The sequence below is a fragment of the Balaenoptera acutorostrata genome, chromosome 10, assembly GCF_949987535.1.
Source record: "Balaenoptera acutorostrata chromosome 10, mBalAcu1.1, whole genome shotgun sequence".
Classification (NCBI taxonomy): Eukaryota; Metazoa; Chordata; class Mammalia; order Artiodactyla; family Balaenopteridae; genus Balaenoptera; species Balaenoptera acutorostrata.
The window spans coordinates 12,615,357-12,641,908 of NC_080073.1; the positions used below are offsets into that span (position 1 = coordinate 12,615,357).

The following is a 26,552-nucleotide window of genomic DNA, read 5'->3' on the forward strand; positions in this document are numbered from 1 at the left end:
GCTGAGGGTGTAAGCTGGAGCCGCAATTCATTAGGCTCCTGAGAGGAACTGGGCATGGACAGCACATGAGCCGGTGTAGGAGGGTTGGCCAGGGATGGTAAACAGGGCAGGCTAGGACTGCAGGAACTGAAGAAGTACAAAAGAAAATTATAAAAAGGTGAAAGAAAAACGAAAGCCAAAAGCCCAGAGCCACCTGGCATGAATCCAAATCGAAGTAGGTGGCTTGGCGTGATCAGGAAGGTGCTTGTGGAAGAGCCCTGGGGAAGAACATGTACTTCAGATTCTGATTTGGCTTCAACTGATCAAAGGCAAGCAGGCTAGCCTCCCTTTGAAATACGAGGAACACAAACTGTGAAAGTTGGATAAGGCCTTAGAGATCACCTGGCACATCTAAAAAAACCTCTCATTTCACACAGGACACCTCAGAGAGGTGAGATCACACATTTGGAGGCCAAGCTTGACTGCATTCCATTCCTACTCTCCAAACACAGGGTCCTTTACAGAACCCTACGCTGCTTCACTTAGTCTGGGATTAGTTGAAATTCATATTCTGGCAGGGTCTAAATGGGCAGGGTCCAAAACTCTCTGAAGAATGTTGGCCTCTAGCACTCCATTAATCAGTTACCATTTATTAGACACATAGGAAAACATCATTCAATTTAGGAAGAGTGCTGTGGCTTGTTTAGTAACCTGTGTCTTGACCTTTGCTTAGGTAGATCAGAGATAGGGTGGACAGATCAATCAATCATGCTGATGGCCAACTTATTACAAAAAATTAAGTCAGGTCATCTAAACAATGTTCACTGATTTTTTAAAACATGGCAGTGAATTGATTATAATGGTTGATTTGTTCTATAACTTTAATTTGTAAAATGCATAAATTGAACTTCTTTTAATTTGATGGATTGTGTGTTGCAAACTCTATAAGGGCATAGATATTCAAATGTAAGAAGCGTAAAGTGGATGAGTAGGAGTTGGAAAGTGAGCATTCAAGACAGGAGATGCTTCATGAATAATAATAATATGAATTAGCTAACTTTATTAATAGATTTACTTTAATAGAAGACTTACTATGTACTAACCACTATAGTGAGTGACTTACACGTATATGGTATAAAGCGTGATCATCCCTATTTTTCATAGAGAGGTCAAGTCGCTTGTCCAAGATCTCAAATGAGACTGAGTCAAGGACATAAGGCTCATGCCCTAATACTGTCTAGCTCTGAATCTTATCTGCTTTAGAGGTAGTTCGAAAATCAGAGTGGTGCAGAGATTGGAGTATTAGATGAAGAATTAGGTGACCCGAGTCCTTAGCTCTGGTTTTTCCCCTGACTCAGATCATGCTGGCCATCTTTCCTGCCTGTAAATGGTGAGGTTGGGCAAGTCTAGATGATGTCTTAGGACTCCTTCAGCTCCAGGATTTTAAGTATTCGACGCTTCTTTTTCTGAGTTTCTACTCTTAATAGCACCCATGTAAGCAGCACTTCTTACGCCTGCGAAAAACCTTCACAACAAGGAAGAAGACTAATCTTCACAACACCCATGTGAGGCAGATAAATGATGATCCCCTTCCAACAGGTGAGGAAACCAAGGCCCAGAGAGTTAGACTAATCTGTCCAAGGTGACGTACGTAGTTCAAGGATATGGACCTAGCTCTGTCTGCCTCTTTAGACCATTTCTTTTTTTAAAAAATTGCTAAACACAGGTTCTCTTAAAAAGCCAGGATCAAAGGCAATGTCATTTTTGGAATTAAGAATATGTCACACATTTATTTTAATGAGACAATGCTAATTAAATCTTTACATGCTGGTTACTTAGGGTTTCAATTTTGCAGTTTAATGGTAAACCCCTTGAAGGAATTCTCCTTTGCAAGCATTATGCTAAAAAAAGTGCATATACCTCTCTACCTTTAGAGAGGTTGAATGACAACCCAAGCATTTCCATTTCCAAATGAGTTAAATCCTTCGCCAAACAAAGAAACAAAAAATAAAGCAAGGGATGGGCATTTACCAAAACCAAAAATAAAGCAAGGGATGGGCATTTACCAACACATTTACGTATTGATCTTAATTACTCTGGCTGCAAAGATGTAAACAATAAGCAAAGGGAGTTAAATTGTTAGCCCAAGAAAGATAGTAAGCATCTTTTCCAAATAATGAGGTATTTTCTAGCCTTGTAGACACTTCCCATTTTTACATCTAATGTTTGTTGTGGAGTCGTTTTGGCTGAGTAGTGGTCATAATAATAGCAGTCAGTACTTGCTAACAGCAGTCAGCTCTTACAGTGCCACAGGCACTGCCCTAAGCACTTTACATAAATTATTACATTTAATGCTCACAACCCTATGAGGTAGGAAACATTAATTTTTCTATTTTTATGGATGATGAAATGGAGACTCAGAAAAATGAAATAAGCTGGCCAAGATCTTGGAGCCAGTAGAGTGGTGGAGAGTCTGTATGAATCCAGGCACCTGAGGCCAGAGCCCAAATCATGCTCCTCTTCTATCCCAATCTGTCTGGGCAGGGGGAGTCCTTGCCAATATTTTAATCTGCCAGGACTAAATTGAGTTTCACGGGGTAGATACCCTGTTTCCGTCTTGTTCACAATGACGCTGGCCTGGCATCTACATAGTGGGCACTCCATAAATAAACAAAATAACTAACTGAATCAATTAAAATGTGCTTTCCAGGTACCCAAATATGACAATGATATTAAGCTTGCAAATGTTCAGTCCTACTGGGTCTCTTCTACATTTGGGCTGATATAAACCCTGTGCTTTTAAACGTCACACTTTTATTTAAAATAAAGAAGAAGAAGAAGAAAAAGCTTGCAATTTAGCACATATCTGCTCCCCATCCATCCTCATGCTTGTGATTTATGAAAATCCTGCTCTCTGATTTTTTTTCCAGACTGTGATGAAATCAGGATTCAGACTAAATGCAAAAGAGGTCTAATAAACTGATGCCTAATTTAATTAGATTCATTAAATCAAGCAAATACTCATTGGGTGTTTACTGTGTCACAGGGCCAGAAAGACCAGACCCTGCCCTTAAAGAATTTATAATCCTGTGGAGAGAGAATAAGACAAATACACAAGTGACTGTAAAATAAGATACATGTCAAAAGGAAGGAAGGAGTGAGTAGATATGTGGATCCTTGGGAAGGAGAGATCAGAGTTGCCAACATGTGACAGCTCCATCAGCGCTCTCCAATCCAACCCTCTGATGACAGAAATGTTCTGTATTGGCACTTCCCAATAGGGTATTGAGTAAGCTACTGAGTACTGGAAATGTAGCCAGTATGAATGAGAAATGGAATTAAAAATTTTTATTTCAACTTATTTCAATTACATGTAAATAGCCAGCAGCTACCATATTGGGCAGCAGAGCCCTAGATTACAAACTTAGCTGTTCATTACCCAGGGATCTTTTTAAGAATGCAGATTCTGGGCTTCCCTGGTGGCGCAGTGGTTGAGAAGCTGCCTGCTAATGAAGGGGACACGGGTTCGAGCCCTGGTCTGGGAAGATCCCACATGCCGCGGAGCACCTGGGCCCGTGAGCCACAACTACTGAGCCTGCGCGTCTGGAGCCTGTGCTCCGCAACGAGAGGCCGCGATAGTGAAAGGCCCATGCACCGCGATGAAGTGTGGCCCCCGCTTGCTGCAACTAGAGAAAGCCCTCACACAGAAACGCAGACCCAACACAGCCAAAAATAAATAAATAAAATAATTAAGTAATTTAAAAACAAAAAAGTAAACTTTAAAAAAAAAAAAAGATTACTTTAAAAAAAAAAAGAATGCAGATTCTCTCATTCCTTATGGAGATTTTGATGAAGTTGGCCTGGGATAGGGTTTGGGTGTATAAAGCTGCACATGGGGCTCTAAAGCAGACCAAGTTTAATACTCCAGCCTCAGGCTATCCTAGCTGGGCTCTGCCCTATCACCACTCACAGGCTCAGAGGGTCTGGCAGCCACGTTGGCCTGGGCCTGATAACTGCAAAGATGTCACTTGACTTGCCTTTGCTCTAAGCCACTCTGTTTCCTTCCTCTACCTACTCAACCAAATGTTTTTAGAGCTGACCCGAACTCTAAGCTAATATATAACTGAGGTCCAAGGTTGTGTTTTATTCCTCTTGGTAGGCACTGTACCACAGTGCCTGGCCTATGAGTGGTATATAAATGTTGGCTGAAACAACCAAGATATGTCACAAAACACATTTTCAACAGTCTTCCACTCATGGGGCCTGCCACCCTGGAGAACAAAGTCCACCTGAAACAGGTGTATGGATGATGGTGTGCAAAAAGCAAATACAGGAAAGCCAATGCACTCTTTAAAACATTCATAATTTGACTCCAGAAGGAAAGTCATAAAGAAAGAATTCTTCAGTCCAGAATCTCAGGATAAGGCAAACAAGTCTGGACTCCTGCCTTCAAACCAAGTATCAGAGTGCACCATTGGTCTCCTTACCCTCTTTGAAAATAGTTGTCAGAAACCATCCTGCATAAAAACTAACCTAAACAAAAAATGTCTATCCCTGTAGCAAATGCCATGATTCTTTGTCTATTTCCTAAAGACAAGGCTGAGTGTAGGAAATTTTTTGAAAATTAAGAATTTTTGATGGTGTTTGCTACACAGTGCCTGGTAGAGTGCTGAGTGTTTAGGGGGCGCTCAGAATCGGTTGTGGAATGAATAGGCCTTTAGGTGCTAATGCCCCTATCTGTTTTGTGTTTTAAGCATTTTAGTTGGCTCCCATCAAACACATTTGTCATTTTGGGATCACACCCTTGGGCAAGATAATAGTAGAAGACATGAGATAAAAGTAATGCTAAAAACTAGCAAGGCAAATTCATATTATGGTAGGAAAGATGGAAATTGTTTTTGAGAACTCAGGAAATGATCTCTATATTTCCCTCTAGAAGAAAGGGGATGGGAAAACATGCCAACTGATAAGGCAGCTCTTGAGAAGATGAGAGTAAACTCAGGATTTGGAGCCAACAGATTGAATTAAAATCTGGCTCTGCATGCATGAGAGTCACTTTTCTAGACTCCAAGTCCTCCTTTGAGAGCAGTGTGAGCTTCCTTTCTTCCTGGGGTCGTTTAAAAGGCTCAAATGAATTGTCCTCCCTCAAAAAGATATGTTGAAGTCCTAACCCCTGGGACCTCAGAAAGTGACCTTTTTTGGAAATAGGGTTGTTGCAGATGTAATTAGTTAAGATGGGGTCATACTGGCACAGGGTGGGCCCCTAATCCAATATAACTGGTGTCCTTATAAGAGGGAAGATGATGTGAATACAGGGACACACAGGGAGAACGCCCTGTGTCAATGAAGGCAGAGACTGGAGTTATACAGCTACACCAGCACACAAGGAACACCAGTTTGCCAGCAAACCCCCAGATGCTAGGAGGGGGCAAGGAAGGGATCCTCTGCAGGTTTCAGAGGAAGCATGACCCTGCTGATATCCTGATACCTTGATTTCAGACTTCTAGCCACCCAAACTGTGAAACAACAAATTTCTGTTGTTTACGTCACCCAGTTTTTGGTACTTTATTATGGCAGTCCTGAAAATAATACAGTGCTGTATGTGTATTAACTACTTTCCTAATTATTTTTACATGAATGCTTATTTTATTTAATATTTAAGGTGCTCACTCTCCTCACCACCTTTCTCCCCACTGCACACCTACAACACATACACTGATTATGAAAAGAGGTTGTTTTCTACCATTGCCTATACATCTTATGGATAGGGAGATACTCATTCTTAATTTTAAACGTCGTGGTAAACTCGATGATCTTGGGAGCTTCTTCTCTAGGACTTAGCAAGCAAGACTAATACTTACTCATGAGCTATCTCAGCTCTATGCCAAAATCATTTTTCCTCCACTGTTTTGAAAGTCATATGCCAGTTACAGTTTGCAGACTTCCTGAACGTACAGTCTTTCAAATCCCTTTTAAACCTCAGATTCTAAGACAGGCAAAGGAAGCTGGACTAGGAAAAAAATTTTTTTCTGTTTACATTACTTGCAGGATCAAGAAAGTTTTTTTTTTCTTTCTTTCTTTGTAAGAAATGAGCTATTTGCATAACTGGAATCATAAAGTAGCAATTTAACATTATTGAATTGAGAAACCGACAGAAGGCTAAACAGAACAAAACATGAACCAACAACTGGGCTATTTTTATTGCTCCTTTTTAGTACCAGCAAGTGCAGTGGTATAAAAACTACCATGAAATCAATTAATTTTAGTCTTTTTACAAATTATTTTAATTCCTCTCCTGTAATATGTCTATATAAAATAATTGCTCTGTAATTACCGACATGATTAAATGTTAAATAAACGCGAAATCTTTAGTTTGGCAGCCTTAACATGCCTAGAAGGCTAAGTTTCATTACTTCTTTTTAAGAACTTCACAGTATATTGCTTAGTATTTTCACTGCACACATAGATTTCATCATGCCATGTTAATAAATGTTCCGTAAGGAGCCAGTTGCTACAATGGATCTTGATTATACATTCGAAACTACAGATAGACCAGTGAAAAAAATAGACTCATCATGGTTGGTACTGAAAGTGCCAATATGTAGGCTGCTAATACAAACGCTGTAGATTTTTGGATGCCAACCAAGTCAAGCAACTCCATTAGATTGTATTAGATTTTCTTTTGCTCTAGACTGAATGAGAGTTTAATTTGTAATAGTGAAAATAACTTCTCATCAAAAAAATGGCAAACATTTTTACATCCATTTCAGAATATTTATTGCGTTTTTCTTTGCTCTAAGAGTTCTGTACTATCTTTTGTTATATTTTTTTATATCCAGTAGTAATCATTATTAGCTAACTGACATTTTCACAAAATTTTTATTTAAAAAATGAAAGCATCCAATGTCCTTCAGAGGGGAGCCTATACTTTTAGATCTCATCTAGTAATATTTCTCTAAAGAATCTGACTGCTTAGAATTTGCCAATTAGAAGACTAAGTGCTGTTTAAATCTCAGACTGAGAAAATGTCAAGAACATATCCCTTCCACGTGGTAATGTTCCTTTAAAATTTGGAGACCGACATATAGAAGTATACATATCTTTAATGTAAAAAGTTCCTGCTACTCAAGGTTAAAGACTGCAGTGTTCAGGGGAGTGACAGTATTTGCCCTTCAAATTGATAGACCTTAAGCACATTGTATTTCTACAGAATGCCATCTTTTTTAAAGAAGCAAAATAAAGCCATCTGTCCCTGAACTCTTAAAATAAACTTGGTTTCAGTTCTTTTTCTAAACTATTTTTATATGACTTTGTTCTAATAAGGACTCAAAGAACCTGATTTTCTTCATCATTGGGAGAGGATAAATATAGCAAAAAGTGTGCCTGCCTGTTCAAACCTTCCCTTTGAAGGCCTGGGGGCTGCAGTGGCTCTCTAAGGAAGAGTGCTAACATAGCCAAAGGCCAGGGATGGGGAGCAGGATATAGAGCAAGAGGGACAGCACCGTGGGAAGTGCTTTGCCTACATTCTCACAGCACGAGATGGTGGTAGATGTGATTATTTTCATTTTATAAATGACCTTAGGGCTCAGTGATCAAGTGACTTGCCAGAATTCCCACAGCTAATTGGTGAAAGAGCTGATATTAAACCCAAGTATGTTACATTCTGAGTGAGAACCCTTTCTGTGAACCCACTTGCCTCAGTGTTTTTTTTTTTAATACATTTATTTACTTATTTATTTATGGCTGTGTTGGGTCTTCATTGCTGTGCGCGGGCTTTCTCTAGCTGCGGCGAGCGGGGGCTACTCATTGCGGTGGCTTCTCTTGTTGCAGAGCACAGGCTCTAGGCGTGCGGACTTCAGTAGTTGTGGCACGTGGGCTCAGTAGTTGTGGCTTGCGGGCTCTAGAGTGCAGGCTTAGTAGTTGTGGCTCACGGGCCTAGTTGCTTCGTGGCATGTGGGATCTTCCCGGACTAGGGCTCGAACCCGTGTGCCCTGCATTGGCAGGCAGATTCTTAATCACTGCACCACCAGGGAAGCCCCACCTCAGTGATGTTATGGGACCTCCAGTAAGTAGCGTGAATACACTGCAGCGTTCTCCCAGGTACACAGAATAAAACTAACTTGTAAAATAAAACCTTGGTTAACCAGAAGATTAGGCTCAGGGAATTTGCAAATTTAAAGGTTTCCTATAAAGCTTTTCGCTTCAGTCTCTAATACCCACTTTCTTGCCTTTGATAATGGTAGTTAAATTTTTGTTTTTTTAAAAGACATTTTTTCTTCAAGGCCTTGATAATGAACACATATTGGAAATTTTTTAAAAATCTAAAGCCTTGGTTATTAACTTATTTTCTTCTAATTTCCCATTTTCTCCTAAAAGTGGACTCTAGAGGAAAAGAATTCCAGTTAATTAGGATTTTAGTAATCTGGTTTTTAAATTGTTTTAGTAAATTAAAATCAGGTGAAAGCTACCTCCCTGAATTTGAACTAGTTTCTTATGATAGATTCTCTTTGATGCCAGTGTGTTCACCTATGTTAGTATGCATTCGAAACTAATGGTCCAATACTCAAAGTACTTCCGCTCGTGGATGACCTGGATGCCATAAATCCACCAGAGCACATTAGTGGGCTGGTCCTTAATTACACAGTGTAGGCTTTGTGTAATCAGTGGTGCAAAGGAACAGCTGAGAACATTAAGATGCCGGCAGGCATTGTAAATCATAATGCATTCTATAGTCTCTTCAATTCATGTGTCTTATTAAATTAAAAGTAAAAAGAATAGTTTCAGTTAAATATCTGTATGGCCATCATAACCATTAAAATATAAAATAATCCAATGCTATTATAAGATCATCTATATTACTTTCCCTAGTTTTCTAATGGAAATTGTAGTTACTTTTTGAACCTTAACTATAGGAATGATATATTTTTTTTAAGTTATTTTGGACTTTTTTTTTTTTTTTAATTTATTTATTTGCTGTGTTGGGTCTTCGTTTCTGTGCGAGGGCTTTCTCCAGTTGCGGCGAGCGGGGGCCACTCTTCATCGCAGTGCGCAGGCCTCTCACTGTCGTGGCCTCTCCCGTTGCAGAGCACAGGCTCCAGACTCGCAGGCTCAGTAGTTGTGGCTCACGGGCCTAGCCGCTCCGCGGCATGTGGGATCTTCCCAGACCAGGACTCGAACCCATGTCCCCTGCATTGGCAGGCAGATTTTTAACCACTGCGCCACCAGGGAAGCCCCAGGAATGATATTTTTAATGAAGCAAAATTAAAGTTATCTCCTAGAAAGGTTGACTAAATAAAAAGGTTATTTCATAATAAAGTACATTTTAGAATAAAATGCAGTGCAATCTTATCTATCTAGGACTAACATACACCTTAAAAGCTTTCTGTAGAGTTTTAGGTTTAAGAGTACACTATTTAAACTGTGGAATGTTCCACTGGTTATAATAGTGATGAAATGTATTAATGTTGTTTTATTATTACTTCAAGTTATATTTAAATGAGGATAATGAAGACATAATTTGAAGACAAGACCAGAAAATGAGAATTATTTTCTTGGAGAATTAAGCAACTTTTAGTAAGCTTCAGCAACTTGGGATAAAATATGGACAGGCAACTTTTTTTTCTTCAGGACTTTTAAGTCTCCAAAATCTAACAAGCACCCATGTTAGCACTCATGAGAAGATTCTGGGTTCAGAAGTATTACCATCAACATGTGGCTGGCAATTAGGTTACTGTACCCTTCAAAGGAACAATAGAAATGAATTAGAATAGTTGACTGGGCAGTTCTTCTGTGTAAGGCACTGTTGGGGAGTGGGGGGAAGCAGGCATCCTAAGTGGCAGTGAAGTTGTATGCAAAGCAGTGGTGTCCTGAGCCAATTGTAAGCATTTCTTTTCACATCCAAGTTTAGAGACATCATGTTGTTAGCTTACGATTGGTCATGGTGAGTGTACTTACACCACAGAAATTGGCAAACACTACGAATCAGGCTTATCTTTTTGGAGAGCTGACTGTTAAACATTTACCAGCACACCGCAGGTGTCAAGGCACCAAAGTAGCAGAGGCGGAATAGGTACATGGAATCAGAACTATTTCATTATGAATGAGATTCAAGGTCTCTAAGATAGGAATGGAAATCAAGACAGAAAAGAAGGATGGTGCCTAGCTATGGAGGGCTTTTTATGCTTCACTAAGAAGTATTCTCTCAATTTATTATCCTTGTCAGAGACCTAGCAGAAAACAGAAGGTACATTCAAAAGGGAGTGAATAAAGAACATTTTAAAAAAGGGACCATTTACAAGGCATGGACAAGGTTAAGGTAAACTCACAAAGGATGGCCCAACACCCCTGAGCTAGCTACTGCACGAAGCAGAAGTCAACAGAAACCAGATGGCAAAGGACCCACTGGGACAGTCCATACAATCTGATTCCCAGGTTGCAAAGCAAAGTGGAGTAGGGTGGTTCTGGAGGGGTATGGAAAATATCCAGCACAATCTCATTATCAGTGGGGACCACTAAATGTCTTTTGCAGGGAACTATGGGATCATTTCTACAATTCAGAAAGATTGATCCACCAGCTGTGTGTAAGACAGGAGAGGGAACATAATGAATATGGGGAAACCCACTAAGAAGCATTTTCAGTAAGCTAAATAAGAGGTAATGAGAACTGAAATTGGTAAGACTTAAGAAGATCTCAAGAGGCATGGAGAAAAAAGCAGAATAGTAATAAAAGGGTTCAGGGAACCAGAGATGTACTGCTATAAAGCACAGTATAAATATGAAGGATAATGGCATCTTACTGAAAAATAAGTGACTCTATCTCCATCATCTCCTTTGATAACTATTCGGTGATAGTGTCTGAATTAAGTTATATGTCAATACAAAGATGAAGCTAAAACAAATTATTACAGGGGCAGCATGCTAACTCAGTGCTGAAATGATCTCTGTATTATGAACCATAATAATTGAGATCAGGCAGAAAAGTAGATCTCTCCATGGAGGACAGATCAATAACAACTAGGTTTTACGGTCATTAGCACCCTAATGGAATTACTCAGCATCTAAATCTCTTGGAGGATCTTGAACACTCAACATCAGTCACGTCTTTCATGTAAACACCCGGCCAGATGTGGCTAAGTGCAATTTACATAATGGAGATCAGGAACAAGAATGATATTCCACACATGAAACATTTGCATACCAAGCAAGAGGGTTTTAAGATACCCCTAAACTAGTATTTTAAAATTTACATCTGTGGGCAACACAGTTGATGTGTTGTCAGTTAGCCAGTGTCTTAATCAGGGGTTCATCTACAATAAAAGGAAATGTATTATGGGGGAAAAAGGCAATGGAAAGCAGGAAATTAAAGAATGTATATTAGCTTACTAGACACTCTGTGTCACTCTCACATACATTTTATCTTTAACCAAGAGGTGGAAAAGTTAAGTAACATCCCCAAGACCACACAGAAAGGAAGGAGAGACTTTCTCCTCCTGTGCTCTTTAGCTGTTAGTCTTGGTATGTCAGTCCAAACATGTCAGGCATTGGCATGCCACTCAGCCAGCCCAGGCACCTGAACCCTTGCTCCTGCAATTCTTCTCTCCAGGAATTCAAGCCTTCTGTTCTCTTCCCCTTTCCATGACTAGATTCAACACATCCCATCCCTTCTGTACATAATGCAAACTCCCCCTTTGCGGAACTTCATAATAATCTGTCTTGTCTGAACTCCAGTGTACTTTAGAGGAAGGGGGAAAGGAAGGTCTGAGATTAATGGCCCCCCTTTTGCTCTATTCTAAGCCTCACTGGTCTTCTGTTTCTCAAACCCATCGAGCTTCTTCCAACCTCCAAATCTTAGCTTACAAAGCTCCCCCGTGCACCCCATTGCCTGGCTAATTCTCACTTATGCTTGGGATTTTGGTTGAAATGTCACTTCTTTAGGCAGGTCTTCTCTTAGAAGCCTCCATGTAATGTTCTATTCTGGCCTCATGAACTTCTCTTTCACTGGACTTAACACAGCCATACTTTTACATTTCCTTGTGTGATAATCGGATTAATGCTTTTATCCCCCGTGAGAAGGCAAGCCCCACATAGGACGGGACTGCATTTCATCTGTTTTGCTCACCACTGTATCCCCAGCTCACACAAAAAGATCTGTACAGAGGTGATGCTGTCAATATTTGCCAAGTGACTGAAGTAAATGACTGTCATGTTCTAAGCATTATAGCAAGAGCTTTCCCACATATCTTCAGAGCAGCCCTGTGGGGTCATATCACTCCTCCATTCTACAGATGAGACAGCTTGGGGAATCAGACAAGTTAAGTCTTTTAACCAAGATCACACAGCTAGTATGTGATAGAGTTGAAATTCAAACCCAGACCCATCTCATCCGAGCCCCTCTTTTTTTCTGTTGTTGTGGAATTTCCACAGACGATCACTTAATTATTTTGTCTTGTCTCTATTCATTCTGTTTCCCCAATGAGTCTCAAAGCTTATTTGGGATGGAAATAACACCTTGTACACTTTTTTTCATTCCTCCACATCACCCTGCTAATAGCACTGGATATTCTACGTGCATTTAATGAATACTTTTTGATTAATAACACTTCCTTGGCATTAATAACATAAAAGCATCCCCAAATGAGTTCAGCTTTCTATAATAACCTATCTAAAATAGTAATGTACTAACATCTCTGAGTATAAATACAGGTTTAAGAGCTACTAATTTCTACCAAACTATTTAGGAAATAATTTTTTTTTAAATTATTAGAAGAAACAGCATGGCAAAATGAAAAAGAGATATGATATGGAAATCCCTTTCCTCTTTCATCCACTGAATATTTGTAAGTGTGTTTTCCATGTGCCAAGTACTCTTCTAGGTGCCAGGGACTCAAGGCTGAGTAAGCCATAGTCTTTCCCCTAAGGAGCTGTTTGGTGGAGTGGGTGGTATCACAATGATGTGAATAAATAAACTTAAATTAAGATAACACACTATGCTTGAAGTGAGGGCAAGGAAATGTGGGAAAGTCAAAGACAGTGTGACTAACTCAGCCTGGAGGAAAACCAGAGTTAAAAGCACCTGGTCCTATACACTAACTGGCTGTGAGATATTGGACAAATTCTTTGTCTCAGGTTTTTTCCTTATCTTTAAACCGGGGATAACCGTTGCTGTGCCCTCCTCTCAGTACACTAGAAAATGCTGTTTATTGGCAAGGGTTACCAGAGGTGACTAACTGGGTGGTACTGGCTGTCCCCAAGGGCTAAGAGTATCAGTATCTCCAATTACCTGTAAATGCACCCAGCTACCAGTTGGGAAGCTCTGATTAGAAGGATTAAACAGACAATGAATATAAGGTTCTCTGTATATAATTATTATTTCCAGCCCTCAAAGAATTCAAAGAAAATGAGGCACTGAATTGTATTCTAACACTCCCATTCATGAGTAAAGGAGAATCTGCTAGATGAAACAGGGTAGAGGCTATAGAAGCTAAATCATAGTAACTTTTTCCTATGTCAATCTACCAGGGGTCTTCTTAAGAGTCACCTGATTTGGCTTGCCTGGTACTTCCTCTTGCTTTGTGACTGACCTGCTCCCAGGAGGACTCTTGGTTACACTGCATTGGGTTCTAATCTGCTCCCAACCAGGAGCTTTGTAGTTTGGTCAAGAAGCAAGAAGATGAATGTTATGAAGATGGTGATACACAGAATCAACAGTAACAGTGGTAGCAGCAGGATTTATTGAGCATTTACAAGATGCTAGCCGTTGTTCTAAGAGTTTTATATGCCTCAACAACTTTATTATCTAACAATGGATTTCAGAGAGTTGAAGCTTTCGGGTCTGTTAGTTCTAACAATGTCTTGAATTCAGCTCCTCTTTGGGGAATGATAGCTCTGAACTGAACCTTTTCTCTCTGGTTAGAAAATCTGATTCTATGAATCACAACTTAGGAGTATTATAATATTTTCAGAGAGAGAAAAGAGAGAGCGGATACAAAGCAGAATCTAGAAACAAAAAAGCTCTAATGTATTCATCTGTTTGCCACTTCTTTCAAAGTACATCCGCTGACTCAAGATTTCTTGCATGTCTGGACAAATATAAAGCTCTCTTGGGGTTCATCACGAAAGGTGACAACCGTGTGAACTATCGACTTCTCAAATATCTAGTCTGAGTCTTCTTGTCTGTTAAAATACCTCCACTTGCCTCCAAAAGAGCATCCAGACACAATAGCAGTCAGAATGCCAGATTTCCATGTAATACCACTACTACCCATTGCTACTATTTACTAAGTACTTACCTTGGTCCAGGAAATGTGCAAAGGGCTTTAGACACATGATCTCATTGAATGAATCCAATGATTCTATAAGGCAGGTTCTATTATTATCCCCATTTTACAGATGAGGATACTGAAGCTCACTGAAATCACTCCATCCCACAGCTAGGATGCAGTTTTGGAACCAATTCTTCCCAACTCTAAGACCTGCCTAGTTATCCACTCTCTTTGCCCTGCCTTGGATTGTACGTCCTGTAAAACTATGGCAGGGACTCACATTGTTCTGATGTATCACTTGGATGCCAGAAGGATCTCTTAAAGCAAAACAATATTTAGAAGCAAATCTCAAGTAGTTTCTAATATTGCTAGCAGCTTTAAGCTCTTGTAAAAATCACTCAATACTTTTCATAATATTCAGCAATCTCCTTATCTCTGCAAATATCAGAGTAACTTTTTTCACAATTAATAATTTGACTTCTTTTCTCTGTGTAACAGAAAGATGTTTTTCAATTTTTAGAAACCTTCTAAATTTAGACGATGATATAATTCAATATGCCATGTGATGATACTGGTTAGGAGAATGCAATCTTTAAGTATGCATTTTCATCTATTTAAAATTACTTATCTTAAAAACAATTTAAAAACATGCTGTTAATAACTCCAATGTAATTTTAAAGGATAATTCAATGATGATTGTTTAAATAAAAATATCAGATTTTAAAATTTAAAGTAATAAAAAATACATCATGTTTTATTTTACATAAACCTTACTTTAATAATGGAATTATAGAATTTTTAGAGCCAGCTGGGCTATGAAAGCTAGTCTAGTCCAATCCTTTTGTTTTATAGCTGCAATTAAAGAGAAAGAAGCATAGCCGAGTGCTTTAACAGTGCAGTTTCAGAGTCGGACCCAAGTTCATATCCCTGCTCTGTCACTTACCAGCTCTGAGACATCATTTGTCATCCAGATGAAGTTAGACTTCATCTGTCATCCAGACTTCATTTGTCATCATTCTTGAAAGTGCCCTGCTTAGAAAGCAGGACTGCTATAAACTGAGAATTCGAATAAAGGACTCTCTCCTCTAAAACAGATGTATATCCTATTCATTCATTTATTCATTTGATAAATATTTATTGAGTACACACTAGTTTGTGGCCTTGGGCAAGTTACTTATTTGCTTTGTGCGATAGTTTCCTGAGCTATAAAGCGGGTGTCTACATTATACAGTAGTTGCAAGGATTAAATGAATGAATGTGGGTAAGGTGTGTGAGATGGTTCCTGGCACACTGGAAAGGCACAATAATGTTGGATAGCATTACCTTTCTCCTACTGCTTCTACATTCTATATTAGGTAATACGGTGGGCCCTGGGGATGCTATTTGGGAGTTCCATATAATATTTTCTTCCTAAAAACTAAAGCATCTCATGTGCATGGAGTGAATCTCTCATTCCATTGCTCTATCCTGAGGGTGAAGCCATTTGGAAACTTCTTCACTAGGGTTCTATTTTGACAGTGTTATCCTTCATGCATGAAGAGAAAACTATCCCACCAGTATTTGCCCACATACTTTGTGTTTTTCCTTCAGATGGTTTTGAAGAGACCCAAATTTTTCACCTGGCCTCCCAGGAGAGAAATGATGAGTTTGTGGGTATGTGCGGGAGGTCGGCTGGGATTCCAGAGACAGACTATCCCCGTAGGACACAGCAAAGCTAACTGGTCCTTTGAGGGGTTAACCCTGACGTGTAGTTCTCCCTGCAAAGAACCATAATCAGCTGGAAGAACAAGTGGAGAAATCCAGTTAATTGCCACTCCAGAGTCTTCAGTGGTTCTATCATGCTTGGATAAGTTAATATACATTCCATTAGTGTCTCGGAAACTCTCAGGTCATGGCTGAAGTCCTACATAACTCTCGCTCATGATCTTGGAAATCACAGAATTATGAAGATGAAAAGAAATTTGAGCAGTCAGGCAGCTTCTCAGTCTTCCTTCTCCCAAGAAAACATTACTCCATCGCACAGAAGTGAGAAGTAGTTAAATCTTTAAAACCTTGAGAGAAGGCTCTCCCCAAAGCTCATTTTTAATGTGCCAGTCTTAATTAAAGCAAAAACATAAATGTCTCAGTATGGAATCTAGTGTGTCATCCCTGTTGTATGTGGGTGTGCATGTGTGTGTGTGTACACGCTGGTCATCGTTCTCTGGGAGGAAAGTTAAAATACCCCTGCCAAAGAACAGAGCAAAATCAAACAAAGGCAGAAAGCCACGCCACTACTGCATCTCTTTTCTAGGCAGAACATCGTCAGTTCTGCACACACATTCTGGGTTATATCATTTTCTTACCCTAGCATCACTCTCCTATGAACCTTTCTTCCCAGCTTGTCACAGTATTTTTTTAAGCTTCTAAGGTCAGCTTAAAATAAAATATTAGAGGGAAAGTCTGATTAGTCCTTAGGTATCTGGGAAACCCAGCTTAAGTTTCTCTGCATTATACATTATAATTGATGCCTCCAAAATCCTTGCTCTTTTGGTAACCCAAGAGGTAGAATGCTGAATCACTGTCATATTATTACCTGTTCTGACTTCATGGTCCAGGAAGCAGCCTTGGTGTGAATGGGAAAGGCACTGGGTCTGAGAGAGGCAGTGAGGCTGGTCTTATCCCAGCTCCATTGTTTCCCTAGATGTGTCCTTAGACAAACTGAACTTGCATTAGGAAGAAGAGCCTTGCAACCCCTCTTCTTTTATAGATAAACATTAGAGAAATACTAAGTGACTCGGCCAAGGTCACACTGAATCTCTCCATGGCTCTGATTACTTAGTTATTGAAAAAAGGGAGAAGGAATGATAATACTTGGTGTCTCAGACTGTGGCAGGTCAAATGAGATACATATTTAAGGACTCTGCAGAATTTGAGGTTCTAAAACATGAGGCATTATTCACTTTGTCAACTCAGCTACATCTTCTCTTTAAGCAGCTTGTACAGCCCTATGTTTCTCACCACTGACATTCATTCTGTTTCCAGCCTCCTCTCCTAACGACTCAAGACACTCTGAATTCTGAGTCCTACAAGGAATTAACAACTCCATCCCCAGTGTAGAGTTCTCAACAAACTTAAGGCGTCCACCCTCTTTCAAACAACCATCCAACTCACTTACGTTCAATGAGGTTAGATCTAAAATTGTCTCCTGCTGAACACTGGTGTTCCAGGTGATAGCCCATTCTGGGAATTAATCAGAATGTTTCTTAAAGCTTTTGCTGGCAGCCAAACTTTGAATGAAGGCTCCTACTTCTGTACAGATTCTGTAGCTCACACTCTTACCATCACAGCATGCTTTATTGTACTTGCCAGTCTCTTTTCTGTAACCTGTACTAGACTTAAACTCACTGAGGGCAGAGCTACATCAACCAGAGCAGGATTCCTCAACCTTGGCCTGACTGACATGTGGAGCAGATACTTCTCTGTTGTGGAGGGACTGTCTGTGCATTTTAGGATGTTTAACATCATCCCTGGCTTCTACCCAGTAGCACACCCCACCCTCAGTTGTGACAATAATTGACAAAAATGTCTCTAAATGTCCCCTGGGGGCAGGGGGGGGGGGTGGTGTGCAAAATCACCCCTAGTTGAAAACCTCCATGCTAGATCTAGCCAAGTGCTTTTTCATACCAGGCACTCAATAAATACTTAAAATGCTTATGATGGATTTAGCATACAAGATGCAGAAAAATCAAGCTAATTTCTTTTGGTTTTAGTACCTCTTATGATGCCTGGCACATGGCTGGTGGTCAGTATATATTTACTGAGTGTGCAAGCAGCTTCCTATATCCCAAGTAAAATTCTTTCCCTCAAGAGAGTCCAAGTGAGGTGGTGGGGAATTGTCACATTAGGGGGAGAAAATTTTTAAAAGAACAAAACAATCTCTCAGTTGTGGGATTAGGAACCAGAAAAATCACCTTGCCGTGTCCCCCAGACCTTTAGCTCTCCATTTCATCATGACGTATAGGGCAGAAATCAAATTCTTTGCAGTGGTAATACTAGAAATATCTACCAGTGTTCCTGGATCCTTTAAAACACAACTCGGATAGGGACGTGAAGCACCAGGAGGGAGGCAGGACATCCAGAAGGTCACACATTCAGTCATTGGTGTCAGAGCTGGGAAATGAGCCTGTGCCTTCCTGACTCCCTGTACAGTACTTGATTACAGTGATTATTATAGATGCAAATTAAGACTTATTACTATTGTGAAATAACAGTGCAGGTTAATGATATTCTTTATTGCCATGCTAACATTTTTTTCTAGAGGGGAAAATTATAGGCATGAAACCAATTAAGCAATCTTTCTTTCTTTGTAAAGCTTTTTTAGTTATCCTAAATGAAGATTCTCTCTTTGTGCTTACTGCTTAATAGTGCAGATTGATTTTTTTGTCTCTTAGGTCTTACTGAGATGGATGCTGTCCATTTTTCCCTGTATGAATCAAAAATGACTATGCTGATATATTATCTCACAAAGGGCAGTCATGAATAGGAGGAGCAAATATTTTGAAATGAATACGTAACAGACAGCCTCCTGTAGAGGTTAAGCATTGTTGGAAATGCCTCCCTTGGAAATCTTTGCTAGTCAAAGTCTTGCGATTGCCTTTTCCTGGACTTCACTGTAGGATGGCTCTTCTCCCATGATTGAAATGGTGGCTCCAGAAATGGACAACAGATTAATCTATGTATGCCTCACACTTTAGATGGTTGTCCTTTACTCCCAGGTCAACATAATATTTGCAACAAAAACCTTTCACGAAGAAGTATGTCAGGTCATGTGTATATTGTTAATGTAACTATGGTAACCAAAAAATGCCACCAGCGTGTCTGTTTCATATACAAATGAGGGGGCAGTTGTGGAGTCCACATGTCTGCCAGGGGTATAATAGATGTGAGCTAGGATGGCCAGAAAATTACAAGACATTTATATTAATCAGAGCTTTCAAATAACATTTCAACCCCTGAGCTATGAAGAGTGTAAATGGAAGGCAATAAGCCATTGTAAACACAGTTTTCACTCCTCAGTTTTCAAAACTAAATGTTGTAAGTCAAGGCAGCAGCATCTTTGGAGGGTACCCTCAAATCAGAGCTGACAGACCTCCAGTCTGTATCAATGCAAGTTTAAGCCTAGTTTCTGTGCATCTCAGGATGACTTTTGGTATATTGAGTGTAATGGTTCCATCCAAGTTAAACGTTTATGTTAGTTGTGGTATTGAAGACACAGCTTCCACAAACCTTTTAGCAATCTCACTAATTATGGTAGTTAGTCCTTCCAGCCCTATACTCCCAAACTTGTCATGATACAAATGAGGAAACTGAGGGTTGGTGGGGTTAAGAAGCTGATCTAAGATCACCTGGCTATGACTAGGTAGCTTAGTTACCCACCAAATAACTGATAAAACTGCTAATAATATCCTACCTTTGTTAGACCTTTTGGAAATATTCAAAAAGTAAAAATAATAATAATAATACATAAGCCTGCATATTGTTTCTTTAAAAAAACTCTAACATAAAATGGCATATGTTTTAATTATTGAATAATATGCTTAACACTTCTATAGGGTGGCCATAAAGTCTGAAAATATATACTATATTATTTTATCATGTATTGTAATTTTAATGTCAGTAAACAATTTATTATGCATTTGTCTATGTTTTGAGACTTGGATGCTACATCCAGTGATGTATCCATAAAATAAGTAAAACAAGAAAATTTAAAAGGCAGACTTCATTTAAGAAGACTTGTAGAATGAATGGTTCCCTTGGTCACTAAAGTATTGGATTTTACATATAGGGTTTAACTTTTGTCTCTGTTCTGCACTTTGAGCCAAAACAAGACAGAATACATGTTTTTCTGACTTCATCTATATAATTATAATTTCATCTTGAATAAAATATTAATCAAAGCTCTATTCATGAGTTAAAGATACTTACATTGTTCCCAGAAACCAAAATATGATTATGAGTCTAAATTGGAATTTGCTTTATCTCCAGATTGCCTTAACCCAAAATAGATGTTCAGCATAATAATTCTGAAAAGTTAAATACAATATTTGAGCAAGCTTACATTAGTGCTCAAGCGAATCATTCAAAGAACTATTATTTTGTAGCTTAAAAATAAATTATAAGAAAGCATTATGAAAGTCTAGTAAAAAGTGACACCCAGGTCCTATAATTTACCATACTTTATTCATGGCTTATTTATGGTGACATTAAAAAGTCCACCATTCTAATTATTTATAATCATGCCCAACTGGCTTGGGAAGTAGCATTGTAATTCTGTAGAGACAGATTTTCTTTAGTACCTACTGGGTTTGTTCCCATGGGTGTCACTGGTTTAGAATATGTGATAATTGTTCTAACAGTTCAGGTCAAGAGGCTAGCCTTAGCAGGGTCTAACCAGAGAGAAATCAATGGTTGAGTTTTTCCCTGCTTTTTGGGAATTCCAGACACTGCCCAGAACTATCTATATTATTGTTCAGAACCAGAGTCGGCAGTTGGATCCATTCTAAGATTTTACTTAGCAGAGTGATCCTTTTCTAATAATAAGTACTTTATTACTTTTATTTACCAAGGAGTAAGCCCTAATCTTCCCTTTCATTAGACTTGCAGAACAAAGATTTCACACAGGCAGGTAACAGCCGAAGTAAGTTCTCACAAAATGTGAGGCTTTGGTCATTTTAAACTTACATTTGTTTCCAAAATACCTAGATGATAACTTTGCAATAAAATGGCTTATTGCCTAGTTTAGAAATGTCAACCTGCATTTTACAGGTAGCCTTCAAGTCCATAATAAAGACAAAATCCCAGGCTTAAGTCACATAAGAGTTTATTATAATGATTTGTTACTTTCTGACTTCTAGATAGCTCTAAGACAGAAATTGTAATCTTGGCTATAACATTTTCTTACTTAAATTTGACTCAGTTCATTTTTCCCCTCCTGGGAAAGTACTGCTTTATGTGTAAAAAAGTTACTGAACCAGCGAAAATAACTTAAGGAAACATGTAAAACAGCAGACTAACATCTGTTATCCATCCCCCACCCCCACCCCCAACACTGAGTCCTCAAAACAATGTTGTCTTGTTTTGGGTTTTTTTTGGTTGTATTTTAATGTCCCTTTCAGTGAATATATAGCATACAGTGGCAAACGCTGTTCAGTGAATAGGTTCTTTTTCCCTTCAACAGTGTTTGAGACTGACAAAAGAAGAGGCCACTGGGCTGGCTTGTCAGTAGGTATAATCCCTGGGACTCACGTGTGGCCCACACTGCCTGCCTTTTGTTCATCAGTTGATCAGTGCCAGGAGGTGAGCAGTGCAGTGGTCTATTAGCTACTCTTAGACAAGGCAGAAATGTCCCTGTTTTGGGGTCTATTGCATGACTGACTCGCTATTCATTGTTCTGTCCTGTGACCCGAAAATCCCTCAGGTGACTAGGAACGTGATGGTTTCATCACCTGCAGTTCTACAAGTTTGGTGCTTGTTACTAAAATGATTTTGACTGGACTATGGACATTCTAATGAGAGATTCCTGTTAGTCACCTACAACTATCTTCTCCTATGTTGTATATTTCTGAGGATGGAGAGCAAATGTGAGCAGGAGGTGGGATTACTAAAAGAAAGAGAAGAAACTCTAAATAAAGGTTGAGGGGTCAATTCAGAAATTACTTGAAACCACCAGAAGTGAAATTAAGTTACTGTCTGCTTCATATAACCATTTTCCTCACTAGTTCAGAACATCCAGCTTGAAATTGCACACAAACACACAGCCAGGTAAAGAGCAAGCAGTACTTGAGGCTTTCAATACAATAGCACTCAGAGAATTTGGCTCCTGAATAAAGGTGTCAGCAAGCCTTGGAATTCCCAAAGAGAAAAACTCACTGCGCCTTTATTCCATTTTCTTAAGGTCTATTGTTAACTAAAGACTCCTTGTCTTTTCAAATTCCTTCATGTGAATGGATGAGGCCAGACATCTGCCAGGATTCGCTCACATTTGCATGCAAATCAGAGACTTTGGGACACACATGGCCCTGGAGCCAACAGCACCACTTTTACTCTAGAGTTACACTGATCAAAGTACCTTCCTGAACTTTCCAGTCCTCCAGTCCTAGCTCTTAAAAATGAAGTCATGAGTATATTCGAGTGATATTAATTCTTTAGACCATCGTGGCAAGGCAAATTGCGAAACAAAACAACATACTGCCTTTCAAAAAAATCCTACAAGCAAAAGCTCAAGTCAGTAATACCTGTCCCCTCACTGAATTCCACTTTTTCTTTATTTTCTGGGTCTGGGAGTGAAAATGCTAATGCTAATGGTGGCATGAGATTTAGAGAAGGGTCTCTTTTCCTGGACCCTTGGCCTTTTCCTCTGTGGTTCGAATGCCTCAAAACTATTCCCACCCCGGTCATTCATTCATTCAGTTCCGGGCACTGTGGCTACAGCGGTGAACCCAGCAGTCAAGGTCCCCCTCTGTCTCCCAGAGCAGGTACCACCGCCGAACCTCCCAGTGCGAGGAGGCAGGCCGGCTCCCTCACAACCGTCCTGGGACGGGTTTTCCCACCGGCCCCGAGTGCGCCGCGCCCCTCCAGCTACTCGATCTTTCCACTCTACCTGGGCTTGCCAAGCAGGGACTCGCCTCCGCGGAGGTAGTCGCTGCAGGGCCCTGGGAAGTGCCGAGTCGGCGGCTGCCCACACCCCTCTCCACGCAGCACAAAGGACACTCGCTGGCAAACTTTCCTCGCCATCGACCCCGGCCGCGCGGGGAACCCAGCACCGGCTCCGTGCCTGGAGCGGACCGAGGCTTCCCTGATATTCCAGCATCCTTGGCAAGCCTCCTGAGGCTGCCACCCCTTCTGGACTCAGAACGTGTAAGATGAGGTCTTTTCCCCACTTCGACCGCGCGACAGTTGAGCAGATCCTTCCCAATACCCTGACTTCAGTACACTCGATGCTTTGTGAATTACGCCCCTTGTCCCTTTCTTTACCTACAAGGCCACCGCCAAAACATCCTTCCTCTTTTCTCTTACCACAGCCTGCCACCTTCTTTCCCCTTCTCTTAGTCCTCTTTCCAACTCCCCGGGCCCCCCTTTCGCGCTCTTCTCCGGCTCCGGCTGCCTTCCCCAGTTCACATTCCAGCAGCCCTCCTTCCTCCGGATACCCGGGCATCACCCTCCCCCGCGTCGGTCCCTGAAATCTAGCGGGCTCGCCTCCCGTCAATGCCTTTTGCTCGCTTCTGTTCGGCCTTCCTTCCGAAGTATCGTTCTCCCCGACCCCAGTCATTTTTTTCAGTAAGGAGGTCACTAGATTCCGGTTTCCCCGACTTCGTCATTTTCCCCAGTTTCATGAGCCGCGCCCCCTCGTACCCCTTAGGCCCGCGATCTTGTCCCAGGTTCCCCAGACCCTTCTCGGGCCCGCCACGCCGCCAAGTTTGCCTCGACTTCCCCTCGCTGCCGCCCACATCTCCCGCCGCTGCCCGGCTAGGCGAGCGCACTTACCCCGAGGCCCGGCTGGCGGGGGTGTCGGGGTGCGCACGGACCAGGCACCGGCGGCGGCAGCAGGAGGAAGAGGAGGAGGAGGAGGAGGACCGGCTGAGCGGCGCCTCCCTCCCAACCCACAGGCACTGGCTCCTTGGGGGGCTCCCGGAAGAACACCAAGACAGGAGGCGAGGCAGCCACACGAGCAACAGCTGCTGCGCGGGCCTGGGCTCAATCCTGCTCTCGGGGGCCGGGGCAGGGGCAGTCAGGATTAGGGAAAAGGGCAGAAGTGGGGTGCAGAGGGCGGGGCAGCGAGCGTCCTGGTCCGGAGGACGGCGTCCGGGGCGCCTAGGGACGCCACCGCGCGGATGCCGCTGCCCGGGCTGACGCCGGCGGCCCCTCTCCCGGCCCGGAGGGCGCTGCAGGCGCGGACGCACTGGCCTCGCCTAGCTCGCCGGCTTGCTGCCGGCGCCCTCGGTGCGCCCGGCTTTGTGCTCCCCGCAGCCGGCGTGCACCTGGTGTAAGCAAAAGCGGTCAGCTGATGGGCTGCACTCCGATTGGCTGCTCCACGGTCTCCTCCCCTCCCGTCCGACCCCCTTCCCGGCCTCCCCCTCTGGTCCTCCGGCCCCCCACGCCCGCCCCCGGCTCAACCCAGTGCTGGGGCACCATCTGTAGCCGGCCCAACAAAGGCGTAGCGCCGCGGGTCTCAGGTGGCCCGGCCTCCCTGCGTCGCCGCCGCGGCCGCTGCAGGCAGCAGCGGGCTGCCGCTTTTTGTCTAGGGGACGACAGGCTGCGGCTGGGTTAGGCAGGCAAAACACATTGCCGTTTCTTAGCAAAAGACACACCAGAAAAAAAAAAAAAAAAAGAAAGCCCACGGTAGCAGGCCAACTAGGCACAACGGTGCCAGATCTCTGTGCATCGTAGAACTTGGGCTCCAGGGACTGAGAAGCAGATAAAATTCAACCCGAGGGAACCAAGTCTCAGTATGAAATCTGACCCTTCCTCCTAAAATGAATGGCGATTCCTTGTGCTGTGTGTACATGCCTGGGTATACATGCCTGGGTGTACGTGCACGCGGAACTGGTCTGAGCCCTTGCCGCGGAAAGAGAGTATTATGACACTTAAATGAATGGCGAAGCAGCTTCTTATTTAGGGAGGCTTTCAGAAAACGTTTCTGAAACTTTGTAATTACAGCTTTCTGATTTGTTAGGTGTGAAAGTTGTGTTCAAATAAGCGGAGGATTGAGAATATATATAGTCTGTTTGGAGAGGGGGGTGTCAGAGAGCAAGGTGGAAATGGGTTTTTGGAAACTGCTCATGAACCAGAGTTTCATCTTCCAAGTGGGCAGCTTAGAGCGAGACTCCAGGGAAGCCCTTGGTTCTTGTTATTGGGGGATCTGATTTAAGCTAGAGCATTATTAACCCCTCAGTGCCAAGCAACTTCACGCAAGAGAATGTGGTGACATTTCCTCATGATGTCCAAGCTTAGAACTTCTGGGGAATTAGGATGGATACATTCATTATTATAGAATCATCTTTTGAATTCCTTGAAAACATAGTAGAAGTTTAACAACAATAATCTTATATCTTGATTCTTATAGCATTTCTTGGTGTCTTTCATAGATGTTTGATAAATATTTGATGCTCTCATATGACCATTTACTCTATATTATCCTGAAACTGTCATATAAATACCAGTGGGTCACAGTGTGCCTTAGAAGGCTCTAGGGAAAGAAGATATTAGGATTTAGGGAAGAAGGTAAGTGAAGGGTAAAAGGACAACTATAGGAAACAGCCCATTGCAACTAGAGTGGGAGGGTGCTACCTATAAAAGAAGATTTTAAAACTTTCAAAGCAACTTGTCCAGAACCTTTCTCAAGAGCCATACTTTTGTCTCTTCCTCCCTTTCTCATGCTGATTACATGTAGCTTGGAGTTTGTCTGAAGGAAGGTGGGCCTCTGGTAGAAACACAGAACTTGAATGATCAGGGAAAGACAGAACACAGGTTTCTTAGGGAGTCTCCTTTAGGTTTTTCTGGGAGAGGAGGGGAAACAATTCTGTACCTTGCACAGTGGGGCTTTACAGAGGTAGGCCCTGGGGAGCAGTTGAAGCAATTCTTGGTGGTTTGGAGTTACTCTTCCTAGGGGGCAAGATATCTAACAGCCTCCAGGTTTTGGAAGAGACTTCATGAGAATGGTTTTTAAGCCCAGCTAAGAAGAAACTGAGTCAGACTCCAAGGTATGAACTTTGAAACCAGGCTGACACTGCTTTAAATCCCAGCACTGCAATTTATGAACTGTGTCCCTCTGGGGTAAGTCACTTTACCTCTTTAAGCCTTAGTTTCCTTGGCTATAAAGTAGGGTTAATAGCAGTATCTATCCCAAAGGGTTGTGCTGGTTAAGTAAGAGTAAGCCTGTAAAATACTTGGTGCAGGTCTTGGTATACAGTAAGCATTCAACACATGGAAGCACTCGGCATTATTAGCCAGATAGTGAGGACTAAAGCAAGACATCAGGTCAGACAGGTGGGATGATTATTTCACAGAACCGACACAGGTGACAGAATATTTTAAAAGCACTAGCAGCTCCAATGAGAGAAACAGACTCTGTCTCTCCACTGTTCATTTCTTTTTAAATCACCATATCATTTATTTAAACTAATTTCCTTCTTCCCCAAGGCAAGGGTGAGAACGGAAGCTCTGCCTGTTTCCCCTTGACCATGGCATATATTTGGCTCCTGACAGAAGGAGCATTATCATTAGGAAGAAATGTACGTGCCAGAGTTGGGGAGGGGGGGGGGCCTGGTTGTGGAG

General features: G+C 41.5%; 1 protein-coding gene and 1 long non-coding RNA gene across 5 annotated transcripts in view; one reads left to right on the plus strand and one right to left on the minus strand.

Annotated features, from left to right (window-relative positions):
* Positions 1-24,230, minus strand: part of LRRN1 (leucine rich repeat neuronal 1) — a 36,560-nt gene extending 12,330 nt beyond the window's left edge. For 2 of the 3 annotated variants that reach the window (XM_007192475.2, XM_057554978.1), the window contains exon 1: positions 23,763-24,230. The gene's annotated coding sequence lies outside the window, so the exon portion shown is untranslated. Of the gene's footprint in view, positions 1-23,294; positions 23,374-23,762 lie in introns of those variants that run through there. The other variant, XM_057554979.1, reaches the window with a different exon arrangement.
* Positions 1-26,552, plus strand: part of LOC103008605 (uncharacterized) — a 448,254-nt gene that overhangs the window by 355,432 nt on the left and 66,270 nt on the right. The gene's annotated exons all lie outside the window — the stretch shown is intronic.